This window comes from Peromyscus californicus, unplaced genomic scaffold (genome assembly GCF_007827085.1).
Source record: "Peromyscus californicus insignis strain IS unplaced genomic scaffold, ASM782708v3 Scaffold_9__1_contigs__length_137607984, whole genome shotgun sequence".
In the NCBI taxonomy this organism is placed as follows: Eukaryota; Metazoa; Chordata; class Mammalia; order Rodentia; family Cricetidae; genus Peromyscus; species Peromyscus californicus.
Window position 1 is genome coordinate 69,892,757 of NW_026294617.1, and position 13,731 is coordinate 69,906,487.

General features: G+C 46.0%; 1 protein-coding gene across 3 annotated transcripts in view; it reads left to right on the plus strand.

Annotated features, from left to right (window-relative positions):
* Positions 1-8,931: 8,931 nt before the first annotated feature.
* Gatad2b (GATA zinc finger domain containing 2B) overlaps positions 8,932-13,731 on the plus strand; it is a 67,338-nt gene continuing 62,538 nt past the window's right edge. For all 3 annotated transcript variants that reach the window (XM_052730292.1, XM_052730293.1, XM_052730294.1), the window contains exon 1: positions 8,932-9,067. The gene's annotated coding sequence lies outside the window, so the exon portion shown is untranslated. The remainder of the gene's footprint in view (positions 9,068-13,731) is intronic.

Consider the following 13,731-nt stretch of genomic DNA (forward strand, 5'->3'; position numbering starts at 1 on the left):
GCCCCGGCTGTCCTGGGACGCGATCTGCAGATCAGGCTGGCCTCAAACTCAGAGATCCACCTGCCTCTGCCTCCCCAGACATCAACCAGTAAGTATAGAGTCTCACTGGTCTAGAGCACTCTTTTCTGGGCTCAGGCTGGCCTGGAACTTGCTATGTGGTCAAGATGACCTTGAAGATCGTTCCTTACTTCCAAGTGATGGAATTCACAAGTCCTCTAAAGAGAACTACAGGGTTTCTTAACTAAAGGGATAATTGGTTAGAGAGTTGTGTTGAGGGCAAAGACATGCCCAAATTACCTGACTCAACTTCTCTTCCCAGACTGTGGAGTATACAGGCTGAAGGATAACAGATTTGAGGTGAATCATTGTCGCTTGCTAATTAGTAAGTTACTGCTGTGTCTGGGGGGTGGGAGGTATTTTGTCGTTTAAAGAAGAATTATATAATTTACAGGAAAGCTGGACCTGGTGATACAGACCTGTAATCTTAGCTACTCCAGAGGCTGGGTAGGAGGATTACAAGTTTTTAGGGGCCTGCCTAGGCTCCAAAGTAAGTGCCAGGCTAGTCTGGACCTCTTAGTTACCACTCTTCTCTCAAATAAAGCCCACAAGACAACTTAGAAAGAGCTATGGCCGGGCGGGTGGTGGCGCATGCCTTTAATCCCAGCACTCGGGAGGCAGAGCCAGGCGGATCTCTGTGAGTTCGAAGCCAGCCTGGACTACCAAGTGAGTTCCAGGAAAGGTGCAAAGCTACACAGAGAAACCCTGTCTCGAAAAACCAAAAAAAAAAAAAAAAGAAAGAAAGAGCCGGGCGGTGGTGGCGCACGCCTTTAATCCCAGCACTCGGGAGGCAGAGGCAGGCGGATCTCTGTGAGTTCGAGGCCAGCCTGGACTACCAAGTGAGTTCCAGGAAAGGCGCAAAGCTACACAGAGAAACCCTGTCTCGAAAAACCAAAAAAAAAAAAAAAGAAAGAAAGAGCTATGGCTATAGTTTAGTAATTCAATGCCCTGGAGCAGATGATCTGTACAAAATGCTAAGCATGCTCAAAAATGTAGGTTTCTTGGGGCAGAGAGATGCTCAGTCTTTAAGAACACTCGCACAAAAACCAAAAAACCAAAAAAAAAAAAACCCAACCTATCTCAAGACACGCCATTCCAAATAAAGGGTCTTGCTATGTTAAAAAAAAAACCACTCGCTTTTGCCCAAGACTGAGGTTTGGTTCTCAGCACCCATATGATGGCTCACAACCAGGGGATCTAGTTCCAGAGGAACTGACACTCTCTTCTGACCTCCTTGGGCACCGGGTATATACATGGTGCACACACAAACATACAGACAAAATACTCACAAACAAGACCTTAAAAAATTTTTTTTAATTTTTCTAGATTAAAAAAAAGTTGGGGGCTGGAGAGATGGCTCAGTGGTTAAGAGCACTGACTGCTCTTCCAGAGGTCCTGAGTTCAATTCCCAGCAACCACATGGTGGCTCACAACCATCTGTAATGAGATCTGGCAAGTAGGCAGAACACTGTATACATAATAAATAAATACATCTTTTAAAAAAAAAAGTTGGCTTTAGAAGCTGGAGAGTGTTTGTTGGCACTGGGTGGAGCTAGGGGGACCCCATGGAGAAAGGAGCAGCAGGACAGCAGGAGCCCAGGGGGAACCCAGGGGTCGGTTGCATGCACCAAGAGCACCACCCACAGAGTCGACTAGGCAGGGCTCATTGGGGAATCACGGAGACTGAAGGGACAATCAAGGACCCTGTGTGGGTCTGGGCTGGGTCCTTTGCATTTATTTTGTGGTTGTGTGGCTGGGTGTTCTTGTGGGGCTCCTGGCAGTGGGAGTTGGGGGTGTTGGTAATCTGAGAACTACTCATATTCCAGAATCCTGTGCTCCCCCAGCCTGCCTTCAGCAACTCAGCTCTAGCAGCCACATCATCGCCTGTAGTTGGTTGTTTTTACTCTTTGCTCTTTGGGAGCCCTCCACCCAGCTCCCAAAGAAATACATTGAGACTTATTCTTACTTATGAATGCCTGACCTTAGCTTGACTTGTTTCTAGCCAGCTTTTCTTAAATTATCCCTTCTACCTTTATTTATTTATTGATTGATTGATTGATTTTTTGGTTTTTTGAGACAAGGTTTCCCTGTGTAGCTTTGCGCCTTTCCTGGAACTCACTCTGGAGACCAGGCTGGCCTCGAACTCACAGAGATCCGCCTGCCTCTGCCTCCCGAGTGCTGGGATTAAAAGTGTGCGCCACCACCGCCCGACTCCCTTCTATCTTTTGCCTCTGGGCTTTTACCTTTCTCTATTCTATATGTCTTTCTTTACTTCTTACTCCATAGCTGGCTGTGTGACTGTGTGGCTGGCCTCTGGCATGTTCTTCTCCTCCTCCTCTTTTTCTCTCTCTTCCTTCTCTCGAGCCTAGATTTCTTCCCCTATTTATTCTCTCTGCCCCACCTGTCCCTCTCTCCTGCCTAGCTATTTGACTGCTCAGCTCTTTGTTAGAACAATTAGGTGTTTTAGACAGGCAAAGTAACACAGCTTCACAGAGTTAAACAAATGCAACCTAAAAGAACGCAACACATCTTTGCATCATTAAACAAATATTCCACAGCATAAAAGAATGTAACACATCTTTAATATTCCACAACAGTCACCAGCTGGGTGTAACCTTTATAACCCCCTTGCCATTATGGCCCTCTCTTGTGCCCACTTAGAGGTGGCCTTTCATGCCCCCCCACACTTGTGTGAGGTCTGTTGTGTGCTGTTAACTTTGTCGAATTCCATGGCCCTCAGATCACCACAAAAACCCTAATGTGGTGTCTCTGAGTCTTTTGCCTGCTCTTGGGACCCCTTTCCTTTGGGTTGCCTCATTCAGCCTTGATGTAGGGGTGTCTACCTAGTCTAGTGTTGTTGTTGTTTGTTCTTTTGTGCCTAGTCTCCTTGTAGCTTGTTGTGCCCCTGCCTGGTTGTCCCTGGGAGGCCTGCTCATTTTTGGTGGGGAGGTAGAGGAGGAGTGGGTCTAGGGGAGGTGGAGGGAGGGCAGGTTGTGCTGCATGAGAGAGGAATAACAGATTCTAGAGAATGTGAGTTCAGTTTCTAGCACCCACATCAGGTAGTTAACAATTTCTTATAACTCCCGCTCTAGAGGATCTTGTACCCTACAGCACCTGCACTCACACATGTGCATACTCACACACAGACACATTGACTTTTGGTTTGTTTTGCTTTTTGAGACAGGGTTTCTCTGTGTAGCCCTGGCTGTCCTGGAACTCTCTCTCTGTAGACCAGGCTGGCCTCAAACTCACAGCGATCAGCCTGCCTCTGCCTCCCAAGTGCTGGGATTAAAGACAGGTGCCACCACCATCCAAACACACACACACACACACACACACACACACACACACACACACTTTTGAAAAAGTTGGTGTGCCGACTAAGGACCTCTGTAAATTTGACGCCAGTCTGATTTATATATTGAGTTCCAGGCCAGTCAGGCCTACATAGACTCTGTTTAGAAAAAAGAAAAGTTAGTCTCAGGTCTACAATCCACACTTAAGGGTAGGCCCCATGCCCAACCAACACAAAATGAATTGAATTAAATGGTATCATTGAAGTTTTTTTTTTTTTTCTTATGCTTTGATCATTTTTTGTTTTGTTTTGTTTTGAGACAGGGTTTCTCTATGTATTCCTGGCAGTTCTAAAACTTACTCTGTGAACCAGGCTGGTGTTGAACTTGGAGATCCACCTGCTTCTGCCTTTGGAGTGCTGGGATTAAAGGTGTGTGCCACTACTTCCCAGCCATTTTTTTTTTAACCTTATATCTTTTGGTTTCCAATTTTGTGTTTTTCTGGAATTTCTGTGTGCGGGGGTGTGTGTTTCTCGTGTTTTTCCTTTGGTTATTTCTTTTCTGTTTTGTTTTGTTTTATGCTAGTATGGTTTGTTTTTATTTTACTTTTTTTTTTTTTTTTTTGGGTTTTTCGAGACAGGGTTTCTCTGTGTAGCTTTGCGCTTTTTCCTGGAACTCACTTGGTAGCCCAGGCTGGCCTCGAACTCACAGAGATCCGCCTGGCTCTGCCTCCCGAGTGCTGGGATTAAGGGCGTGCACCACCACCGCCCGGCGTTTTTATTTTACTTTTTAAGATGCCTGTTTTTGAGAGAGGAAAAGAAAGGGTGTGGATTTAGGTGGGTAGGAAGGATCTGGGAGGAGCTGGGGAAAGGGAAACCACAATTAGAATACATTGTATGAAAAGAACTTTTTTTTTTTTTTTCTAGACAGTGTTCTTCTGTAGCCCTTACTGTCCTGGAACTTGCTCTGTAGACCAGGCTGGTCTTGAACTCACAGAGATCCACTTGCCTTTGCCTCCTGAGTGCTGGGATTAAAGGTGTGCACCACCACTGCCTCCCCCCCCATGCCCCCCACGCATGCACTCGCAAAAAAAAAATCTATATTCAATCTTTTAAAAAAAGTCAGTTTCACAGAGAAAACAGAGCTGGGCACTGGAGAAGCAGAGGCAGGAGGCTGACCACAAGTTCAAGTCAAACAGAGATATATAAGGAGATTAAAAACAAAAATTGAAAAACTACCAAACCAAATCAAAGTCAGAGTTTATACAGGACAGATTCACGTCCGCTACAATTACAGTTGAGGCCCCGTTTACTTTTCCTCCTTAGAGCTTGATTGCTTCTAATAGAAAGTCCATGGCCCTTTTTTTATTTTGTTCGAAGGCATTTTCTTAGTGCTTGTGTTCCCTTCTTTAGGTTGGTATCATCCTCTACCATGTTTCACATGTTTTTTAAAGCCTTAAAGGATGAGCCTTCAGACAGCAGTCAGTGGTGATGGACAAAGCTTGTAGTTAAGAATTGACTCTGGGGCTGGCGAAATGCCCCAGCAGGTAGAGGCACTGGCTACCAGTCCAAGGGCCTAAGTTTGATCCCCAGGATCCACGTGGTGGGAGGAGTCCTCTGACCTCCACAGACACACTGGGGCATGTTTGCCACACCATCTACAAATTAATAAAGAGTTTACTCTGTAAGAGCGATGGGTTTGTCTCTTTCCCTGCAATACCCCCACCAGATGGACTAACAGGAGCCAGTACTTGGCGTAGTGTAGAGTAGGACTCCTTTAAGAACAAACACAAGGCCTACACTGGGTATTTTGGCACATGTGGTCAGTGACTGAAAATAGCAAAATCTGAAGATGATGGAGTTAGAATATAAACAAGCTGAATTTGGAGCTAAGATTGTGAAATTGATAGAACATTAGAAAAATTCTCCGTTGCTGTTTACTATATGTATCAAATATCACATTCTTTTTATAAAAGAATAAAGTATAAAATTTTGTGTGTATGGGTGTTTTGCCTGCATGTGTGTCTGTGTACCACTTGTGTGCCTGGTGCCTGAGGAGGCCAGAAGAGGGCATCAGATCCCTAGATTACAGATGGTCATGAGCCGCCATGTGGGGGCTAGGAATTGGGTCCTCTGGAAGAACAACCAGTGTTCTTAACTGCTGAGCCATCTTTCCAGTCCCAAATATTACATGCCTGTTGTTGGCACTGCCCTGAACATTTAAGATGTGTTATTTTATAATACCAACAATAACCATGAGTTATATTCAGCATTTTCATTGTATAGCTGGGCAAACAGGGACATAGATAACAAAAAAGTAATTTGCACACATACAACAATCATAGAATTGGTAAGATGCAGAGCCAAGATCTAAACCTAAGTACTTTAACTCAAGGTCATGTTATTTATTCTTTTGGACACAATACTAGAGTGCAAACAAATTTTTTGTATGTTTGTTTAACCTTAAAATAAGAATTAGGTGTGTGGTCCAGGCGTGATAGCTCAGTATTGTAATCTTAACAGTTGGGAGGTTGAGGCAGGAGGATTGCCATAAGTTCAAGACCAAGTTGGACTACAGAGTGAGTTCCAGTTTCAAACAAAAACAAAAACAAAACAAAACTGAGGGTACAGCAAGATGGCTCAGAAGGTCAAAGCACTCGCCATGAAGTCTGGCAGTCTGAGTTCCACTCCTGGGACCCATATGGTGGAAAGAGAGGACCAACTTTCGTAAATTGTCCCTTGACCTCCACATGTGACACAGCACATGGGCACATACACATGTAATAAATGAATAAATAACAAATAAATGGAGGACTGTGGAGATGGCTCAGTTGGTGCCGAGTATGAGTACCTGAGTTCTGATCCCCAGCATCACCTAAAAAGTTGGGCTTGTATGCATCTGTAACCCGAAAGCTGAGGAGGAGGAGGGGACGGGAGAATCCCTGGGGCTTGTTGTTCTGTCAGACTCACTCTTCAATCTCTGGGTTCAATGAGAGACCCTATCTCAAAGGCTGAGGTGGAGAACAACCTGGAAAGATGGCCTGTGACCTCTGACCTCCACAGACGCATAGGTGTACACACAGACAGACTGGTACCTGTATTTGTAAGTTCTGGGTATGGTTTCTGAGTCTGTTCTGTTTATTTTCTTCATACATCTCTTTTTGTTTTGTTTTGTTTTTTCGAGACAGAGTTCCTCTGTCTAGCCCTATTTCTCCTGGGACTTGCTGTGTAGACCAGGCTGGCCTTAAACTCACAGTGATCTGCTTGCCTCTGCCTCCCAGGTGCTGGGATTGAGGGCATGTAGCCAGACCTCCATCATAATTTTTTTTTTTTTTTTGAGCTGAGAATGGAACCCAGGGCCTTGAGCTTGCTAGGCAAGCTCTCTACCACTGAGCTAAATCCCCAACCCCCATAATTTTTAATTAAACTTTTTATTTATATATATTTTGCAATACTAAGGTTTGAACATGCTAACTAGTATTCTACCACTTAGCTATACTCCCCAGTCCAACTTAAAAAAAATTAAAGAAAATTTTAGGTATTTGAAAAAATTATTTTGAGGCCGGGCAGTGTGATTCAGGCCTTTAATTCCAGCACTAGGGAGGCAGAAGCAGGCAGATCTCTGAGTTCCAGGCCAGCCTGGTCTACAGAGTGAGTTCCAGGACACCCAGGGCTACACAGAGAAACCCTGTCTCAAAAACCAAAACAAACAAATTTTAAAAAATTATTTTATATGTGTGTTTTGCTTGCATGTATGTGTATGTTCCATAATATGAGTGTGGGTGCTCAGGGAAGTCAGAGGAGGGCTATGGATCTCACGGAACTGGAGTTACAAATGGTTGTAAACTACCATGTGGGTGCAGGGAACAGAACCTGGGTCCTCTGAAGAGCAACAAGTGTTTAATCATTGAGCCATCTCTTCAGCAACCATTTAAAGGAAGTTTTAAAACAGCGTCTTCATATCTAGCCTAGGCTCATCTGAAACCTCGGCCCCATGTCCTGTGGTTACACTTGTGTCCCACCACATCAGCCTTACAATTTCATTTCCACAGGGATTTGAAAAATGTGTTCTAGCCAAGTGGTGGTGGTGGTGGAGATGGCGACGGCGATGAATGCCTTTAATCCCAGCACGCAGGAGGCAGAAGCAAGCCAATCTCTGAGTTCGAGGCCAGCCTGGTCTACAGAGTGAGTGCCAGGACAGCCAGGGCTACACAGAGAAAGCCTGTCTCAAAAGAACAAAAACAAAAACAACAACAAAAAGGTTCTATTGTCTCTGTGTCTCTGGAACTAGTTATTTCTGGCCTTTAACCACTGCGTGGTTGTCAGCGGTCTACCTTTGGCGAGTTCCTTCGTCTCTCTGACCCTGTTCTTTAATACGCATAGGTTTAAATTTCAACTCTACCACGTGTGTCATTTTGTAAAGTCTTTTGATCTACACCTCATTTTCCTCGTCTGTAAGACAGGATGACCAGTACACAGAGAATCAGAATTCATCTAAAGCTCTCAGTACTGTGCCCCACAGAGTCTCTTGTTTCCCGAAATGTTATTATTTCTTCAACGTGTTTATTTTTGTGATAATTCGTGCTCAGCTCTAAAGTGCTCAGAAAGAATACTTATGGTCAAGTGCTCTAGAAACGCTGAATGTAGGCGGGCCTAACTGCTTCGAGGAAGTAGGAGGTCGCCAGGCTAGCAAGAGAAGCTGGGCCCTGACTTGGCTAGTTGCAGTCGGGTGGGGTGGGAAACTGTTGCCTCACTGTGAACAGAAAAAGACCAGATCCCAGAGCAGACGCTGTGAACACCGTGATTTATCAGTAAATGTAGCTGTTAGTTGTTTTTTTTTTTTTTTCCTTTTCTGCTGTTATGTTATAGGGCCGACCAGGAGTAAATTAACACCAGGAGCCCAAGGCCTTTGGCAGAATGAGGCAGGCCACACCCCAGAGAGACAACAAGGCCCAAGCCCCTAAAGCTAGTTCTGTCCCTAAATTCATGGATTCTGTCGCGATGAAACACCACCCACCCAAACGTAGAGCCCAGCACCGTTCCCAGTCTCCATCTTTAGACGTGAAAGAATGAGGCTGGCCAAGGGAGAATCCCGGTTTTTGAGAGACTAGATGGTACGGCGGCTGCCTGGGGACCAAAACGTCTCCAAGGTAAAGTTGCAGCCTGAAGCGATTTTTTGACCCCCGACACTTAATGGGCTGTCGAAGACCCGGATGTGTCTGGGACTGGCCGAGGTACCCATTAACGCGCCCCCGCTAGACCATCCCCCTTCTCCATTTGTGATTGGGCCCTCTTAACGCCAATCACTACTTCTCCAGCCACCCACTCCTCAAGGGTGGGGTGAAGTTTCCGTATCCCGCTTCCTATTGGTAGGACCAAGAAGAGGAGGGCGGGTAGCCGGCTAAGGTCCTCCAATGGGCGTCGTGGCGTGTGGTTAAGGCGGAGTCGAGGCGCTTGGCAGCTGCCCAATCAGCGTCCTTGTTTGTGTGGTGCCGCCGCCGCCGGTGCAGCCGCCGCCGCCGCTGCTGCCCCTGTCTGTACCGCAGTGTCTGCTCCGCCCGCCCGCCCTCCCCGACCCGGCCCGCCCCCTCCCCCACCCCCGTTCCTGGACCCGCCAGTGGGGTCTGGAGCCCACTGTGCCGCCGCCGCCTCTTTTTTCGACGCCTTCGCCGCCGCCTGAAGAGGCGACCTAGTCGGGAGTTCCGCCGCCGCTGCCAGGTGAGGAGCTCTGGCCTAGGCCAGCTTGGCCGCCAGCCCGCCCGGGGGCGGTGAGGAGCGACGGAGGGAGCGAGGCTGCGAGGAGGCGGCGGTGGGGGAAGGGAAAGGTGGAGGGCGGGGGGAGGGGAAGCGCCCGCGAGCCGACGCCCGCCCGCGCGCCCCCGCCTGGCGTCCCCTCCCCCAGCCCGGCCCGCGCGCCCCCGCCTCGCGCTCCCCTTCACCTCTTCCCCTCCCCCTCCGCGCGCGCGCGCCCGGGTCTTTCACTTAGGCCTCGCGCGACCCGGCTGGTGTCCCTTCGTGCCTCCTTTTCCACTCTTTCTCCCCCTCCCTTGCTCCCCCGTTTCCCTCGCCATCCCCCTTTTCACTCCGTACCTCATGCCCGCCATGCTCCCCTCTTTTCCACCGGAGCGTCTTCCCCTCCGTGTTTTTAACTCTCCGCCCCCCAGTGGTGCCCTCAGGGTGCGGGGGCCGCTCCCTGCACTGAGTCTCGTGTTTGACGGCGGATAGGACGAAAGGGGGATCCTTAAGGGTGGAGGGAACGCAGAATAATTATCTTTATTTGGGGGAAAGGATCAGGAGTGCGGAACCTTACCCCTTTATTTCGTCGTCCACCGTTCCCTTGCCCTCCGTAAGGAAAGGGGATTGTCTTGACTTGTGTGGGTTACTTACCTCGTATAGCAACTCAACCACCCATTTTCTCTGCTGGACTTCTTGGACACACTGGGTTTGTTACCCAGTTCAGTTCCTGAGGGTGGGTGGAAGTAGAACTTACCTTTCCCGATCAAACCAGAACTTAGAGTACTTTCTGACTCCTCGGGCTCAGTTTCTGAAGAAGCTAGTTACTCCTGTGAATGCAGATTTAGGTGTGAATCGCCGTTCCGGAATAGCTTTCCCACTTCGCAAAGGTACGGTGCCCTCTTTGAGTTCATCTCCGGCACTGAATTTCCTCCAGACGTAAGATGTTAGTTCGTAAGGACTGGCACTTGAGGTTTAGATGGAGGCATCACTGGTGGGGAGCATGTGGATGCTGAAGTTAACAGTGTTTCCCTGTTCTTTTCTGGAGAGTAATGTAGCTTCCCGAGAACCAGTTTTCTCATCTGGTGATTACTGGAGGGCTTTTGTGTGTGTGTTAGAGGTGGGGATAGTAGAAATTAAAACCTATTTTAGCAAAGAGGCAGTGTTTTCATGCCTGTATGCAAAGGGTTTGAATACGTGCTTGATGCTGGAGTAAAAGTAGGTTTTACAAACCATGTGGGTTGGAGAAGAGCTGGTGCTTTTGTAGTTTCAGGACATTTTCTTTTCCAGAAATGTATAACTTGAACAGCAACGGATGAATGTGGTAGAGTGTGAAAAGAAATCTTCCCCTCCCACCTCTGTCCTTCAGCCATCCAGTGTCCCTCCTACAGCACATGACTGATGTTCTTTCTGGCATCTGTATAGTGTCTATATGTTGTTGGAGATTATCCTGTATGAGAATTGAGTGATTTCTTTATTGCTCTTTCTTTGGTACATGATTTAAATTCTTCCTTGAAGTCTGATAACCACTTTGATTTATATTCTTGGTGTGGGAGTCTTGATAAGAATTGTTCTAGAAGGGGCCTGGAGAAATGGCTCAGGGGTTAAGAGTACTGGCTGCTCTTCCCAGAGGACCCAAGTTCAATTCCCAGCACCCACATGGCTGTCTATAACTGAAGTTCCAGGGTATTTAACACACGAGGTGGGGGTGGGGTGATGGTGGAGAGAATATTGTCCTAGAGTAGTAGCAATTGTGTGTGTACTTGATTGGTAAGGAGGCAGCTTCTGGTGATACAAAGATAGTGGTGTGAGGGGTAAGCTCGTTTTGAGGGAAGGCTTATATCTGTTGGCAGTGTAACTGAGTCCACCGCAGATGCTGGGCTCGATCAGGCAAAGACTTTCCTTGGGCTTTTTAAGAAGATAGGTTTATAAATAGTCCATGGTGAATATTGGTCCGGTATGGCTGATGATATACTTTTCAGTCTGGGAGCAGTGAAAGTCATCATGGAGAGAGGTAGGTAAATATTAATCCACAGGAATCAGAAGGCTGGACCTGTAGGTTGAGTGACCTAGTTTGAGAAGAGATGAGGTTTAGAGACTTTTATGCTACCTATTTTTTAGTTCAGAACATTTTTAATGAGGTGAGAGTGATTTGTGCTTGACAGCAGCATCCATCTTTATGGCACTGTGGTTTGCTTCCCCTGACTATGTCATGTCTGTTAACTTCCTGTTTAGATATAGTCTCAACAGGGTCGGAATAGAGGCTACATTAAGTACTTGCCTTAGAAACAAAGTTATCCTGGTTCCCTGATCAGTCCTGGCAATAACTTAAACTGTTTTTGGCATAGGACCACAGGGCCAGAGATGTGTAAGGAATTTTTTCTGACCCTCACAGCTCTAAATTACTTTGTAAAGTCTGTGTTCCCTGGGCTCATGACTGTAACCCCAGTTTACACTTGGGAAACTAAGAGAGGATTGTGACAATTTGAGGCAGTATGGACTACATAGCAAGTTCAGGATAGCTAGAACAGTTCAGGATAGCTAGAGCTACCGAGTTAAGATCCTTCTTAAAACAACTGAAAAACCAAACAAAACGACTGGTTCAGGCCTTGCATCCTGAACAAGGGGATAAGGAGTTCAAGGTCATCCTCTGTTTCATATCATATTAGAGACTTTGAGCCCCACCCCCAAAAATAAGGTCTGTGTTTTCCTCTCTTTGTTGTGGTCAGTGGAGTCTCTTACACCTTTCTCTGTTCCACTAGGCTTAGCTGCACTCTCTAGGTTTGGCCCTGGTTAAGAGTACAGCACCAGGGTTGAAAAGGTGTCATTGTGCCTATAAAGTTATTTAATATTTATGCTGATAATCTCAGGATTCATCCTTGTCTTTTTTTTTTTTTCTTCCTTAGAGACAGGGTTTTCTCTGTGTAACAGTCCTGGCTGTCGTGGAACTCACTCGTAGACCAGGCTGACCTCGAACTCAGAGATCCGCCTGCCTCTGCCTCCCAAGTGCTGGGATTAAAGGTGTGCACCACCACTGCTGGCTCCACTCCTTATTTTAAGCAGTGAGCTATATGTGTTTGCCAAACAGACCTCTCACCTCAATTTAACTGATTTTTTTCCTTCTCACTCCCCAAGCTGTGTAGGGAAACAGCAGCTGTGCTGTACTAGTTTCTAGACTCTGGAGCATATTCTGTGTTAGCCACCCTATTAGGAGACATGCTAACAAGCAGCCCCTCTGCACTTAGCTCAGGAGGCTTATGTTGCTTGCTTATTGAGAAAAGCCAAATAGGTTTAGTTGATGAAACAGCCACTAGAGAAATTGTAAGATTGAGCAATAAATGGGTTCAAGGGACTTTGTTTTTCAGACCTTTGCAGGACTTACAATCCAGTGTCCTTAGATGTCAATGTACAGTACCAAGTATTTTCTGAGGCACATTGAAAGGAGAGGAGAAAAAAAAAAGATACAACCCAGATTCCAACTTTAGTTCTGGCATAAAACTGTCCACCTGTTTTATTGCTTGGGAAAAATCCCACCAAGATGATGCCACACAGTTGCAGTTCACTTGCTTTTGGTTAAGCATGGAAAATGAACTTGCTTTTGTGAAAAAGACTGATTTTGGGGGAGAGAGGGTCTGCTCTTGTTTATATTCAGTAGTCTAAAACTTTTTCTATTTTATTTTTTTCTATCATCAGCTTGATACAGTACAAATTCTTATCCTAATAATGAAATGTTTCACTGAAGCTTGCCCAGTGATTGAGTGAAACCAAAACTTATTATAAAACACAGTCATCCTAGGGTCCCCCCTGCTATGTAGCCTCCCTGGATCTGCGGGTTGCAGTCTGATTGTTCTTTGCTTTATATCTAGTATCCACTTATGAGTGAGTACATACCATGTTTGTGCTTGAAGCTTTTTCTATATACTATTTGGGGACTTTCGGTGATTGAATTGGTGAAGCAGGGATCCTTCTCTCTGTAATAGTGACAGGAGCCCCTTTGTATAGGCCTGGATCCTTCTCAAGTGGTGTCTTTTACCTTTTCTTTGGATTCATGAAATGCTTCAATGCAACCTGAGTTCATAAAATAGGAGAGGAGTGACACATGGTCATTAAGGTGTAACAGGTTGGCTGTGTGATGTGTAGTGTTTTCCTCAGATTCTTTTAATTTGCCACTGTAGCAAGAGTAACAACTTTCTTTCTTTCTTTCTTTCTTTCTTTCTTTCTTTCTTTCTTTCTTTCTTTCTTTCTTTCTTTTTCTGTCTGTCTGTCTGTCTGTCTTCTCTCTCTCTCTCTCTTTTTTTTTTTTGAGACAGAATCTGGCCTGGAACTCACTATGTAGGCTAGGTTGGCCTGGAATTCTAAGAGATTGGCCTGCATATGCCTTCTGAGTGCTGGAATTAAAAGCCTATGCCACCATGCCTGGCTATTTTGTTTCTTTTGAGGTATGAAATGTTCAATTCCCAGATATAAAAGAGTCATAGTAATTGTATATCTTTGATATGTGAACTTTTTGGGACAGTTTCTTACTGTAGCCCATGCTGGTCTTCAACTCCCAGTGTGATTCTTGAGCTTTCCCAGTGTTAAGATTAAAAGTGTGTGCCATCCCACCTGGTGTATTTGCTTTTTATTTTTTTTCAAGACAGGGTTTCTCT